Source organism: Mytilus californianus, unplaced genomic scaffold (assembly GCF_021869535.1).
Source record: "Mytilus californianus isolate M0D057914Y unplaced genomic scaffold, xbMytCali1.0.p SCAF_5, whole genome shotgun sequence".
Lineage (NCBI taxonomy): Eukaryota > Metazoa > Mollusca > Bivalvia > Mytilida > Mytilidae > Mytilus > Mytilus californianus.
Genome location: NW_026262701.1, coordinates 53,332,068 through 53,346,230, shown reverse-complemented (window position 1 = coordinate 53,346,230; position 14,163 = coordinate 53,332,068).

The following is a 14,163-nucleotide window of genomic DNA, read 5'->3' as shown; positions in this document are numbered from 1 at the left end:
TACACCAGGGTTTTCGATATCATAAACTAGTCAAAACATTTACTAAATTTTATCATCGGTATAAGGACATCATTCATAAATATAACTCAACATGCAGACATCTTATATGTTCGGGTATTTCACATCCAATCTTTTATGGTAATATTCTTTACAAAGCACAAAAATGTCAGTATTCACCTCAAAAGCTAACAAAACCTTTAAACAGACTTATTAAGAAGGGATATAGTTACGATACTGTTGTCAGGTCATTAAAAATTGCATATTTTGGCTTTAATATTGATTCACTTATAGGGTCTTTGCATCGGAATTAAACATATTTATTCTAAAACCAGTTGTTGGCATGACACGGGTTATGTTCTTCTCATATATTTTATGACGGTATAATACTAAACCCCTAACAGGAGGGATTGTGCCTGATATTCATATGATAAAGACATAATCTTTCAATCAGTTTAATTGAGGTCTGGAGCTGGCATGTCAGTAACTGCTAGTAGTCTGTTGTTATTTATGTATTATTGTCATTTTGTTTATTTTCTTTTGTTTCCTATTCTGTCATCGGACTCAGACTTCTCTTAAACTAAGTTTTACTGTGCGTACTGTTGTACGTTTGTTTTTTCTACATTGGCTAGAGGTATAGGGGGAGGGTTGAGATCTCAAAAAACATGTTTAACCCCGCCGCATTTTTGCGCCTGTCCCAAGTCAGGAGCCTCTGGCCTTTGTTAGTCTTGTATCATTTATAATTTTAGTTTCTTGTGTATAATTTGGAGTTTAGTATGACGTCCATTATCACTGAACTAGTATTCATATTTGTTTAGGGGCCAGCTGAAGGACGCCTCGGGGTGCAGGAGTTTCTCGCTGCATTGAAGACCCATTGGTGGCCTTCGGCTGTTGTCTGCTCTATGGTCGGGTTGTTGTCTCTTTGACACATTCCCCATTGCCATTCTCAATTTATCTTTATTAGATTCTGTTATTACACTTATTTAAAACAGGTTGTTTCCCTTTGCCAATTGTAGACTGGTTCTATACTGGAATGTTCAAAATAGGATGTTGCCCATTCAAAGCATTATAAGTTGAAAATGTTATATAGTTGTTTTAACAATATAAAAGATTTTAATAAAAAGATCATTGATATCAAAAGTTTTCAGCCAAACACAAGATTAAATGGACATGATCATGATGATGGAAGAACAGATAAAAAAAAAAACCTAAACAGCTAGAGATTACACACATTATGTACAGATAAGTTTGGTCTTTCCACTAGCTCTTTATCATTGTTTATTGCAATGGAAATGTATGTCTGTCCTAAAAAAAAGCAACTAAATAAATTAATCTCTAATTACAGAATTGGCAATAAGACTATTTCTTCTATTAAAGGAAGTTCTTCTTTAAATTTACATACAATGTACATTTATAATTGGTTAAAGTCTGAGGATACATGTATATATTTTTTATGGCAGTCAGTTGTTCACTCACCTGTGTGATCTATTGCCATCACTTATGGTACATTGTGCATCATCGTCTGTTGGCTTAAATTATTTTTAAAAGGCATATTGCCCTGAAATGATAAATTTTCCTATATCATGTATTATCATGATTATATTTTGTGTTGTTTGTCATAATCTTAAACAATACAATAAACATGATTAAATAAGCAGATATGGTATGATTGCTAATGAGATGACTACCAGACAGAGTCCAAATGATGTGTATTTAACCCATTATAGGTCAAAATACGGCCTTCAACGATGAGCAAATACCATACTGTATAGTCAGGTTTAAAGAGCACCAACATGACAAAATGTGAAACAATTCAAAGAAGAAAAAAACAAATGGCCAGATTTATGGCAAAACCATAAAGGATAAAACAGATATACATGTAACAGTTATCAATCAATGACAACCACTAAATTACAGGCTTCTGGCTTGGGACAGACACATACAAAATGTAGGTAAACATGTTTGTGAGTGCTCACTGTTCTCCCAAACCTGGGACAATTGCACAAGAATAAGCTGTTAAAATCAGTTGCAAATGGCTTGATATATAGGTAAAATAGATAAAGAGAAACAGCAAAAATTATCAGCTAAACAACATTTACTATGAAGTTAACATGGCCAAAATTGTTATATGACTCCTAAAAGGGGTTGTAATATTGCCTTTGAGTTCCATTGATGAATTTACCCATTTTTCTTTTACGATTTTGGTGAAACAATAGTAAGTTGATAGAAAGTGTAAGTAAATAAAATGACAAGGCCAGACAAGATCATCAAATAATTGAACAATCATTATGTACAAATCATCAGTTGACTCCTTACACATTGTTGTACATGCATGTTTAATAGTAGTCACGGTTATTGTCCTTCAATGATGATTAATACCAAAGTTTTGCATTGTTGTAGAAAACTATAATAAACAAACTGTAAATAGCTTATCTCAACGACGCCTTATAGGATTCCTTTTTCCTTCATTCAAGATTTTTACCCATTATTCGCATTTTGTCTTTATTTTAAAAACTATAAAAGAGAGAAACTTACATTTTTATGCCTCCACCATAGCGGAGGGAGCATTAAGTTTTACCCTTGTCCGTCTGTACGTCCGTACGTCCCAAAGTTGGTTTCCGTTCTCTAACTTTAGATTGCATTAACCGTTCTAGAGTTATGGCCCTTTACAAATGGAAAAAATGCTGAATTTTTTTGTTTCCGTTCTCTAACTTAAGTAATTTTGTAAGTTGGCCTCATCCAAATGTTATGAAACTTATACACAATGCTTATTCCCACAAAATACAGATCAAGTTTGGATTTTGAAGGTGTCACTTTTATTGTTCTAGAGTTATGCCCCTTTACAAATGGAAAAAATGCTGAATTTTACTTTCCGTTCTCTAACTTTAGTTTGCCTCAACCAAAAACTATGAAATTTTTACACAATGCTTATTACCACAAAATACAGATCAGGTTTGTTTTTGGGGGTTGTCACTCTTATTGTTCTAGAGTTATGCCCCTTTACAAATGGAAAAATTGTTGAATTTTTCAATTTGGGTAGCGTCACTTTTACCGTTTTTCAGTTATGTCCCTTTATAACTTTATATGATAGACAAGCGGGGGCATCATCTGTGTCCCATGGACACATTCCCCATTTATTTGTACTAAAAAATGATCATCATACAATCTATCAATAAGTCAACATATTTACTGAAATTGCCAATCAACTATCTATATGGACTGCCTAAAATAACATTTTTTTGGCATTTTTTGTCTTATCTTGAGAATAGCAAAAATGTTCAGCGAGATAAGATCTTTAAAAATCAAGGGAAACAGAACTGAAGTTATGGATCGGATTCCTGTAGGAATTACAAGTCTACCCCCGAAATGAAAATTTGCAATTATCTTGAATACTAAAAGAAAAATGTCCAAATGTACCTTGTTTTTTTTGGGGGGGAAGGGGGGGGGGGGGGGTCACCACCGAACACCCCAAATAAGACAACCAAACCCGAAGAAAAACAGCAATATGACATAATGAAACTGAGAAAAAACGAAATTATGCGAATCGGCCAAATAATTTTATAATCATTCATTATAAAGAATAGAGATCATGGAAATGCTAGTATGTAAAAGAAAATGCAGATTAGTGAGCCATATCTTGTTTATGTATTGATAATAATAAAATACATTTTGGTCAATCATTATTCAACTTTTAAGTTTGTTACTGATAACACATTTATCCTCGCATTGATCCGTGTATTATATTCGGTACGGTATTGATATGATAGTTGTTTTTCATTTATTTGCAAAATTAAATAAATTGGAATTATTTTCAGCTATGATAACCGACTTCTGTTCTATATAAAATTAAACTGAAAACAAATTAAAAGAGATATTTCAAATTTATTTTAAAGCCCATGCCAAGGTTTTTTTATAATTATATATTAAATCGAAATATGTACGAAAGAAAATGACAATAACTCAAAATAATCTGCATATGAAAATAATGTATAAATATATCCCAAAATACATCTGTTGTATTGGTCAAATTTTGCTCAATCCATATGGTCCAATCTGTTTTCAATGCTTTCTATCAGGTCTATTAATAAATACATAATATTTGAAAATTCCTCTTAACTATATAACATATATTTTTATCTCGGACTATGAATAGTTATGATCATTCATCTATAAATAGAGGATACGTCACAAATCATTTCATATGTATTACTTTTGAACAGAACAGGAAGTATGTGTGGGTTTAAATTTCATTTAAAATGCAAGCAAAATTAAGTGCGTCAAAAAACTGTGACGAAACAAATAATCTTGGAATCTGTTTAAAGAAACCATTCAACATTTCATATGCTACAGTGGCAGCTCGAATAAGGTCATATTCAAATTGGACAAAGACATCTCCGAAACCAGTAGTTCTAGCGGATGCAGGTTTCTATCATACTGGCACGGAAGACGTGGTTCAGTGCTTTTATTGTGGATTGAAACTCCGACGATGGGATGTGTTCGATGACCCCTGGGTAGAACACGCAAGACACGGGAAATATTGCCCCCATGTTACGAATGTTAAAGGAAACGGCTTTTGCAAAAGAAAAGACCACATTGAAGAGGATGGAGCTTCATCAAAACAAGAAACGAAACGAAATTTATATTCGGATGATTTGATCTATACAACAGCAGCTAAGGCTTTGCTCAGTATGGGATGTTACAAGGACCAGGATATAAAAGACTCCATTAAACTATTTGTTGCGGAAAATGATACATTGGATTTCTCTGCCTCGGATATTTTAAAAATTCTACAGAATATTTCGGTGTGATCTAGGTAGACTACGTAATTGATTTTAGTGCCTCGTATAACATTTGTTGCACAATTCAATTGTCAGAATGAATTTTTATATAGACGATCTAGTTTTTAACAATATAAGCAGCAATTAATTTAATTAAACTGATTGACTGTCGGTTACATGCACTTCAAAAGTCAAAAAGTCTGAAAAGACCAGTTTTTGTCTGAATTTGCATGAATTTTAACTCGACATTCTTAATTTGTCTGAATAATTTTTAAAAATTCTTGACATAGTATGAATTTGTCTAATAAGGTTCTTGATTTTTCTTGACAAGTGTCTTGACAGTATGAATAGTGTCTTAAAATTTCTCGACACTTCCTGTATCATCTGATAAGAGTCTGGATTAGTCTCGACCAATTCTTGACTGTCTTAAATTTGTCTCGATCTGTCTTGACATATTCTTGACATTCTTTATAATGTCTGAATATGTCTCGACATATTCTTGACATTCTAAATAATGTCTGAATATGTCTCGACACATTCTTGACAGTCTTAAATATGTCTTGACACTATCTCAACAGTATAAATTTCGCCTGAAATGTGAACAGACTTATTCTGCACTGTTTATGACATTCTATTGCTGTTATATACTCCTTTTTATTATGGCTAAACTAAACTTTGAAGAATCAAGAATTAATTTGGTATAGTAAGATACCCTTTTGGTGCAACTAAGTTGGAATACCCTGAATAATCCCCCATGTAGTTTAATTTTGATTTATTTTTATTAAACATTTAAGTTATTGTTTTCACTTGGAATATAAGTCGAAGGTATTGACAAACAGCATTTAGATTTTTGCCGTTCGCAAAACTGCCAGTCAAATTTGCTTTACTAAAATAGGTGTCTTGTATCTCTTTTGGACCCCACAATTCATCTTTTGGGTTTGTGTGGCTAAAAAAAGAGGGGGGGGGGGGGGGGGGCTTTCGTTTAGGTCAAAGAATTTGTTCCCATCTTGATTCAAAAACCTTATTCATTTTTTAGAATAACCCAAAAACATTTTTTATTCAAATTTGAGTGTTGAATTTTATAATTTTTTATCAAAAATAAATATTTGTGATAACTCCTTCCTGAAAAGAAAAAAATGTTTAGATCTATATTATGCATGTCTGTTTGAGAACCATTTCATAAGACCGATGATTTCTATAGAAATCATTGATGGGACCCATTATAAATACATTTTTTTTATTATTCCTGGAGTAGATAATAATTTTCTTTTAATCTTTGGGAATTTTTCAATTTGTTTTTATGTTAAAATAATCAACTTCATAATTTTGATGAAGAAAATCCATTTCAATTCAATTTTTTTTCATCAAAATGATGATTTTCATTTTCATCTATCAACAAACTTTTTAAATTGTAGTGGCATGGTCGGTCAACTGATAAGTTGTATGGCTGATAACAGGTAAAGCAATAACTTCTATTTGACAGTTGCGTGTACTCTGGGGTGTGGAATACCTTAATTTTATGGGGAAAATCCTGTCCATGTGTAATACTTAATACATTCCAACAGATGACATTACACAAATTTTTCTTCTGTTAAATGAATGATTTGTATATCATCATAATTTGCTATTTATATAAACCACATTTTGGTATAATAATTATTTACCATATCAACATTGAATATTATGAATGTAGAATGAAATATGTCTACAGTATGATTGGTTTGAATCATTTAATTTATAAGATTTAGGAATCAAAATTTTTTATTATTTAAAAACCCACATTGAAATTGTTTTATATCAACACACCCACATTTGAATTATTTTATACTTTAGATTTCATAGCCATATTTGCATTTGTATAAATATTTATATACCCAAATTTTCAATTATTTTACATGCCCAACTTTTATTTTTGTTGTAAAGAAGTGTAACTTGAAACAACAGTATATCATATAAAGAGAAATAAAGATTAAAGTTATATCATGAATATTGGTCATGATTTGTAAAACTCAGAACTGTCAAGTAAATTTAAGACACGATTCAAAATGTTCAGAATATGTCAAGCCATGCTGAGAAAAAATAAGAATGTCGAGAATATGTCGAGAAATTTCAAGACAGTATTCAAATGTCAAGAATTTGTCAAGAAATTTTAAGACCATATTCAGAATGTCGAGAATATGTCCGAGTAAATTTCATACAAATTTAATATAAATGAGAATGTGTCAAGAAAAATTAAGACACAAGTCATACTTTTGGAGAATGTCGAGTAAAAGTTCATGCAAATTAAGACAAAAAATGGTCTTTTCAGACTTTTAGACTTTTGTAGTGATGAGTGGTGCGAAGTAAAGTGTATGTAAAGCGAGGAACGATATAAAAACGAAACTAAACGATATCGACGAAATGAATGGAATGACACGAAACGATATATTAAAAAAAGAATACGAAAATCAATCATTTTTGAAAGTGAAAAAGTTTTATTCTAAAAATGTTCAGACATGCTTTTTAATTTTTAATTACATAGTTACTTAAGTGTGGGTCACATGTTTCCTGAAAAGAAAGTTCTGTATACCATTATACCATTGTAAACTCACAGAAAATGTTACTTCATACTGTAACTTATAAATTAATTTTCGTCAAGTCGTAAACATGTTTGGACTTCAATAGCAAAAGTTTTTTCTGCAATCGTTTTCAAACATGTGTTCGTTCTCAACATATGCGAGGGTCTGGTGGTTTACAGTATAGAGAATAATGGTAAAAAAGTGCAGAATAAAGGGTTAAAAAAAATAATAGACAAAAATAGAGTGCTACATTGTATAATATGAAGAATAGAGAAAAATGGGGCCAAAAAAGAAATAAAGAATAGAAAAAATGGTCTAAACAATTAAACATGTTAAAGTATAAAGAAATGAAGACCCCCAAATCCAGACCCTCGTATGGAGTGTGTTTTTTTACGAATAAAAAAATATCTGAAAGATAACGATGCAAGATCTTATTTCTAAATAATAATTTTGGAAACCAAAAATCAACTGTTTAACGCTGTAATCTTGGAGACAGATTAAAATAAGTAATGTTGCTTGTTTCTGGATCCTAATGTTTTATATTATATTCTGCATTGTGATATGATTTATTGAATAAAATATTGTCAACACTGTAATATTGTATCTTTGATGTTTATAGCCACGAAAGGTTACCATTCTGTGTTTTCCCCGTAAAATGTCAATTAATAATTTGTAGTAATGCTATCGACAATGGTGGTGCTATATAATATTTAAGGAAATATTAAATCAGCCATTTACAATGATTTAACTCAGTTGAAAAGGCAATTGATCCTTGATATTATTTTAAATGTCACTAGTGGTCTTTGAACTTTTAAAAATTAAAATTTTCACATTCAATAAAAGGAGAAAGATTTTGTTTCATTTTGTTATATTTGTTTACCTTCGGGTAAATTTCGTTTCGTTTTATTTTAAATTGATTAGATTTGCCTTCTTTTTGTTAGATTCACACTTTATGGGTACTCGTACGGTTTTACGGAAAGGTACGAAAATTATTATAATGTCAATGAAAAAAACGTCACAAATTAAGAAATAATTCATGAAAGCCATAGATTTGTTGTAAATTTACACACGGCCCAGGCCATGTGTAAATTTACAACAAATCTATGGCTTCCATGAAAAATTTCGATTCTAATAGGACAAATACGGTCATTAAAAAACTGAAGCGAGGGTGAGTATGCCGTGTGTGTGGCTGTTCTTTTTTACTCCCTATTAGATAAAGCTAAAACATTCTAATAAATCTGTAGCTTGCATGAATTATTTCGTAAACAACCGCTAGAAAAAAATGTTCTTAATTCTTTTAATTCTCAAACCCAACATTTGCCATTTTTAATTTACATGTTTTTCTCGTAAGCTACCGTCAAATCCAAAGTTGACATTTCGTAACTAATTAAGGAGCCGCCATGTTGACTTGATGAAATCAGTAAATATGCGAATAATGCAATAAGATAGAAATAAAACAACACCTACCTCAAAAATTCATTTTTTAAATGTAATATTATACGAATTTCGATGGTTCCCGTAACGGAAAAACCTTCAGCTATAGCGTTTTCATTTGTATGAGGTCATGTTTTGAAATGACTTAAATGCGCCAAAAGCATTAATGGACTTTCGCGGAATTTTATTTTATTTTGATTTTGTAGATTTCTCCGAGCTCTTGTGCATTAATTCTTTTTGTTATGCATCCGAATAAGAATAAAAGTTATGTAGTCTTTTTTCAATTGCAATTTTTAAAACAATAAAATCGGCATAGCATTTGCAAGTTGGTTCCAATACATGTGGATTTACGAGGGAGGTATATTGTAACATCCATTATTATGTATATCTCTGAGTCTGCGCTAAGTATAGATATGTCGAGAATTTTATCACGGTGTTGTTTACAAAGCGAAAGAAGCACGTCATATTAGAATAATACGTTATTCATTAGGGAAACGATGTTTATTTACATTGACTTATGAAAGTCTTTATAATGGGCAGTGATTAGAAACTATATGAACATCGAATAGACCCTCTTCTGGAGTGAATCATTGTGAATTTCGGTTATATATAATACTTTTTTTGGCCGTCATAGTAAAGTGTTTAAAGTTAAAGATATTTCTAAATTTATTTATCTAGTTCAATCAGATGTTTGATTTGTTCATTATAGGCCAAATTTAATAAACAGATTAATTTTGCCAATTTTATTTTTTCTCAATTACTGACCTTGTTACATGTACCATGGAATTTCCGTAGCAACACTATAAATAAAGTCTTCTTTAATTTACATGAATGTGCGACTCCAAGACCTAAACTTTTACAATCAACTGTATGACGGTGTAGGAAGATTTACTTGATTTTCGAAAATACGGAAATGTTTCCGTATATTGCTTAATCTAACATCTTTGGCAACCAAGGTGCATTATCACCAAAATGTTTACCATTTGTAGATTTACATCACGCATTATCAGTGACCGTGTGTGTTATAAAAAAGTAATTCAGTAGTGAAAATAAGTTAAACAATGTTAAAGATATGTCATATCTTTTGGATAGTTTTGCGATGTTTCGTAAATTACACCATAGCGTTTGTTGAAACCCACCGACAATAACCTGACGAGACGAAGTCGAGTGAGGTTGCTAAGTGGTTTAGATAAAAAATGTTAGTTGATTTCTCATAAATCTGTACAGACTGGCTTATGTATCAAAATATATCTTTTATAATTGCATTGTGTAATTGTTTGCATAAGGTGAAACGTAAATAAAATATTGAATTTAATTGAATTGTGACTACAGAAGGCACGTTCAATGATTTCACACTATAGAAGATCATTGCCTCTAACCTTTAGAATAAGAAAGAAGGTATACATTGGTACTTATGTAAATCATTTATCGGATAGTGAGGTTTCAAAGGTATTTTCTCACTCAGCCTGCTTGCATATGTTAGTATCTACGGAGTCCATAAAGCCCAATTTTTGGAAAGATAGAGAGAAAGGGAATTAAAGTTATAATAGCTTAGCTACGTTTGTCTTAACATTATTATCTGCTTATTATTCTCACAGATAATTTTTTTTATAAAATGTTCCTATATTCTGTTGGATTTTTAATCAACGATCTATTCAAACTTTGTAGCGGAAAAAATAATATAATTTTTTAAAATTGAATTATTTTTTTAAATAGTTATCATTTGAGTCTCGGTATATATTATTAAATTTTGGCATTTGCTTGTATAATGCTTGTTCTTTTATGCATCTACTTCAATACTTCAATAGTAGGGGGCATTGCGTTTTCCAGTTTGTGCGTTACTCCACCCGTCCATTTTCCGTGTCAAGTTTGACGTAGGTTAAATCTTTGTGTGTGTGTTTTTTTGCTGTGCATGTACTGATTTTGTGTCATGGATGGACACCCCATATCCTTTGTTTTTTTTTTTTATTAAAGTTTTGGTTTAAGGTTGTTTATTTGCACAGCAATTTGTAGCTCAGTATATATGTTCATAATGATGTGAAATGTTTAATGTTTTTATGCAAAATCGTTTTGAGAATCTGTGTCAGAAGCGATTTTCTGATTGTTGCCTCATCTACACCAGTTATTCTCCGAACTCGTTTTTTTAACTTTCGCGTTTGCAATCACTTTGTGGCTGTTGTCATTTGTATGTCGTCCGTCGTTCGTAAACTTTCTTTCGAAATGTTCTCAATGGGTTGAAACTTAAGTTTTTCCTCAATCTGAAGGATTTGAAATAAAAGTTTTTGATTGCTGTTTTGGTTGATTAATCAACAATTTTAGCGATTTGAGAAAAATGTTGGAAAATCTGTTTTTGAGTTATTGCCCCTAAAATATTGATTTTAAAATTTGTTGTTACATTTCCGTACCATTGTTTTAAAAACTATAGAGGCTTTATGTTTTAAGTGCTAATTGCAAAAATGATCAGCATAACCAGATTAACCATCATAAAAAAAAACAACTCTAAAAACCCATTTTTTAGTTATTGTCAATGAAACTCAGTTGCTTGTTGTTGGTTGTTATAGTGAAAACTATAGGAGCTATGCTTAAGTTTAAGTTAAAATTGTGAAAATGATCCGTTCGACAAGTTGTGGTTACCCTGAAAATTTGAGAAAAATCTGTCGACCTGATTTGGTGTTATTGCTCCTAAAATATCCATTGTTTGCAGTTTTTGACTGTTATCATAAAAAAATATGAATGAGCTAGGTTAAAAGTGTCAATTGCAAAAAAAAAAAATCATCACAAGATTTATTAACCCGGAAATTTTAAGAAAAAAACTATCAACCTTTTTTTGAGTTTTTGTCTCTGAAATATACATTAATTTTGTTTCAAATTTTTCATATTGTTTGCTGTTATTGTGGAAACTATAGGATCTAGTTTAAAACAGTTAACTGTAAAAATGATCAACATAACAAGATCTATCTACCCTGAAAATTTGCATGAAAACCCGTTTTGGAATTATTGCCCTTGAAGTGTTGTTATCTGAAAAATAAATACTTGGAGCTATATTTAACCTGAAAATTGCAAAATTACAAAAAAGATCAGCAACACAATGAGTTACTATAGTAATGTATAAGTTGTATGTGCATATAAAAGTCCTAATTCGCAAACTTGCGATTTTTTGGCGATACAGGCAGAAATTGCAGAGTATACTTTTCCACAAAAAAATTACCACTTCGTCAGCGAACTTGGGACAGGTTGTATTGTACATTTGATTTATGTTTTACTTTGCACCCAAAATGATAAAGGAAAACTATCATGTATTTTTGTTCTTAAACTATACCACCACAGTTTCACATACAACTTATTAATTAGTAATAAGTATTCAATTTGTACAATCAACCAATTAAAAGCGGGTACATTTTAACAGTACGATAATGGATAGGGTCAAAGATTTAACTAGTCAAAGGAAGCATAACCAAAATCAAATTGACTATATCACGAATTGGATGAATACTGCATTCATGTGGTCCGTTCGTCCGAAACTGTCATTGCAAATAACCCCGCTGCTGTGTTATTATATATACATGTTGTACTAGTATTGGTTTTGAAATTTAAAACGACTACATTGTAGCTGTGCTTTGTATAAGCGATTTTCAGATATGCCGGAGAGCCACTTCCTATATGACGAAACTGAATTTAATATCCTTTCATATTTCTCAGCTACAGTATTACGAAGTGATTGGTTAGTTGGCCTGTAACTTTATAAAGATTAATCGTACCGTTTAGGAGAGACCTGCAGGTAGTCACTACATTGAACAAGGCTTTTTCCTCAGAGTCTGGTATGGATTTCAAGAGCTATAATTCTTTTTCTTTTTGTGTGTGTGCGTGCTTTAAGGTCGTACAGGGAGATAACTCTGTAAAAATCAGCTGAACGTTTTAATCACGTTCTATTGTTTAGGAAATATTAAGCTTCTCAATGATCAAAATTAGTGTTTGTCAAACTGCTATATATCTAATGAATTTTTTCCGATAAAGTGTGTGGTTCAAGTTTTTTGAATTTTTGATATTTTTGTCAAAGGGTCAAAGCTAATATTTTGTCAAAATTTTATGAAAATTAAACGAGCCAAATTAATTTTAGTCAAGGTGTTTGGTACCACCTTAAAGTGTTTCTTTAAACAAAATGTTTTTTTGACAACCCAAGTTGGAAATCTCGGCAATGTCCGTCGCTGTATCGTCATATTTTATGTGTGTGTACAATGTGATAGTGTCATGTTCAATTGGTCCCTCTTTTGAGTTTCTTTTAACTTTTATTTAGATTTGGTGCAATTTAGAGCTTACAATACGGCGTCTACGCTTTTGGTCTCTGTTGAATGTATTAACTTTTTATCTAGATTTGTAACAATAAGAGTTTATTATTCGGCGTTAGCGATTATCGTATGATATTTGTTGGTCCCTGTTAAGTTATTCACGACCTATCTAGATTCAAGGTAATTTTTAGCTTGTATTGTAGTGTGAACACATGTCGTTGTTTGAATGCTGTATGAATAACTATACCTTTACTTTTTTGGTTTATAACGGGATAGGTGCAAGCTGTATCATATATATGTTTACCCCACATCTTGGTATAAGTAACGGATACATGGATTTATTACCACTACTAGGAAACGGCTAATCCACAAAAAAAGTTATTTGAATGTTCATAAGAACTGAATGTCCAGTTTGATTTTAATCCTTTTGAATGATAAAAGACTAAACAAAATGAGTTTAATTAATACAAAAATCAAAATCATATCAAATTGAAGAAAAAATAATAAATTAAAAGACGTTTAAAAAAAAACTTTAAGAACTACTTTACTGGCTCATTGACATTCTTATAGGTTGCATTTCTGTAAATATTGACGGCTAAAACTGTACCACTTTTACTATGAAGTTTTGAAAAAATCATATCCTAGAACATGTAGAATGGAAAGTTCATATGCCCTTCTATTTTTTTCAAAGGTCAAAATATAGGGCTGTGCGGCATATTTTCAACGTTTATATGCCCGAACTTCTAAGAGTTTATACTAACACTAAATTTCTTAACTACCCCTACCTTAACTGTAGGATTACCACAGATTTCAATATAAACAATATGCATGACGCTAAAGTACGATGGTCACGCTAAAGTGCGATGGTCTGCGCTAAAGTGCGATGCCTCCATACGCTAAAGTCCGATGGTCCGCGAAAGTATAGACGTAAGAAACGTAGTTGGATTATGACGTTAACAGTCGTTTATAGAAACCAAAAATGTACATGCTGGAAGATAAATTAAAATATTTGATTAACAACTTTTAAACCAAATGTCCATGACTTTATTAATTTAAACCTAACCGTGCTTTGTCGGCTGAAGCAAATGTGTTTTTTTCTGGTAATGGAAG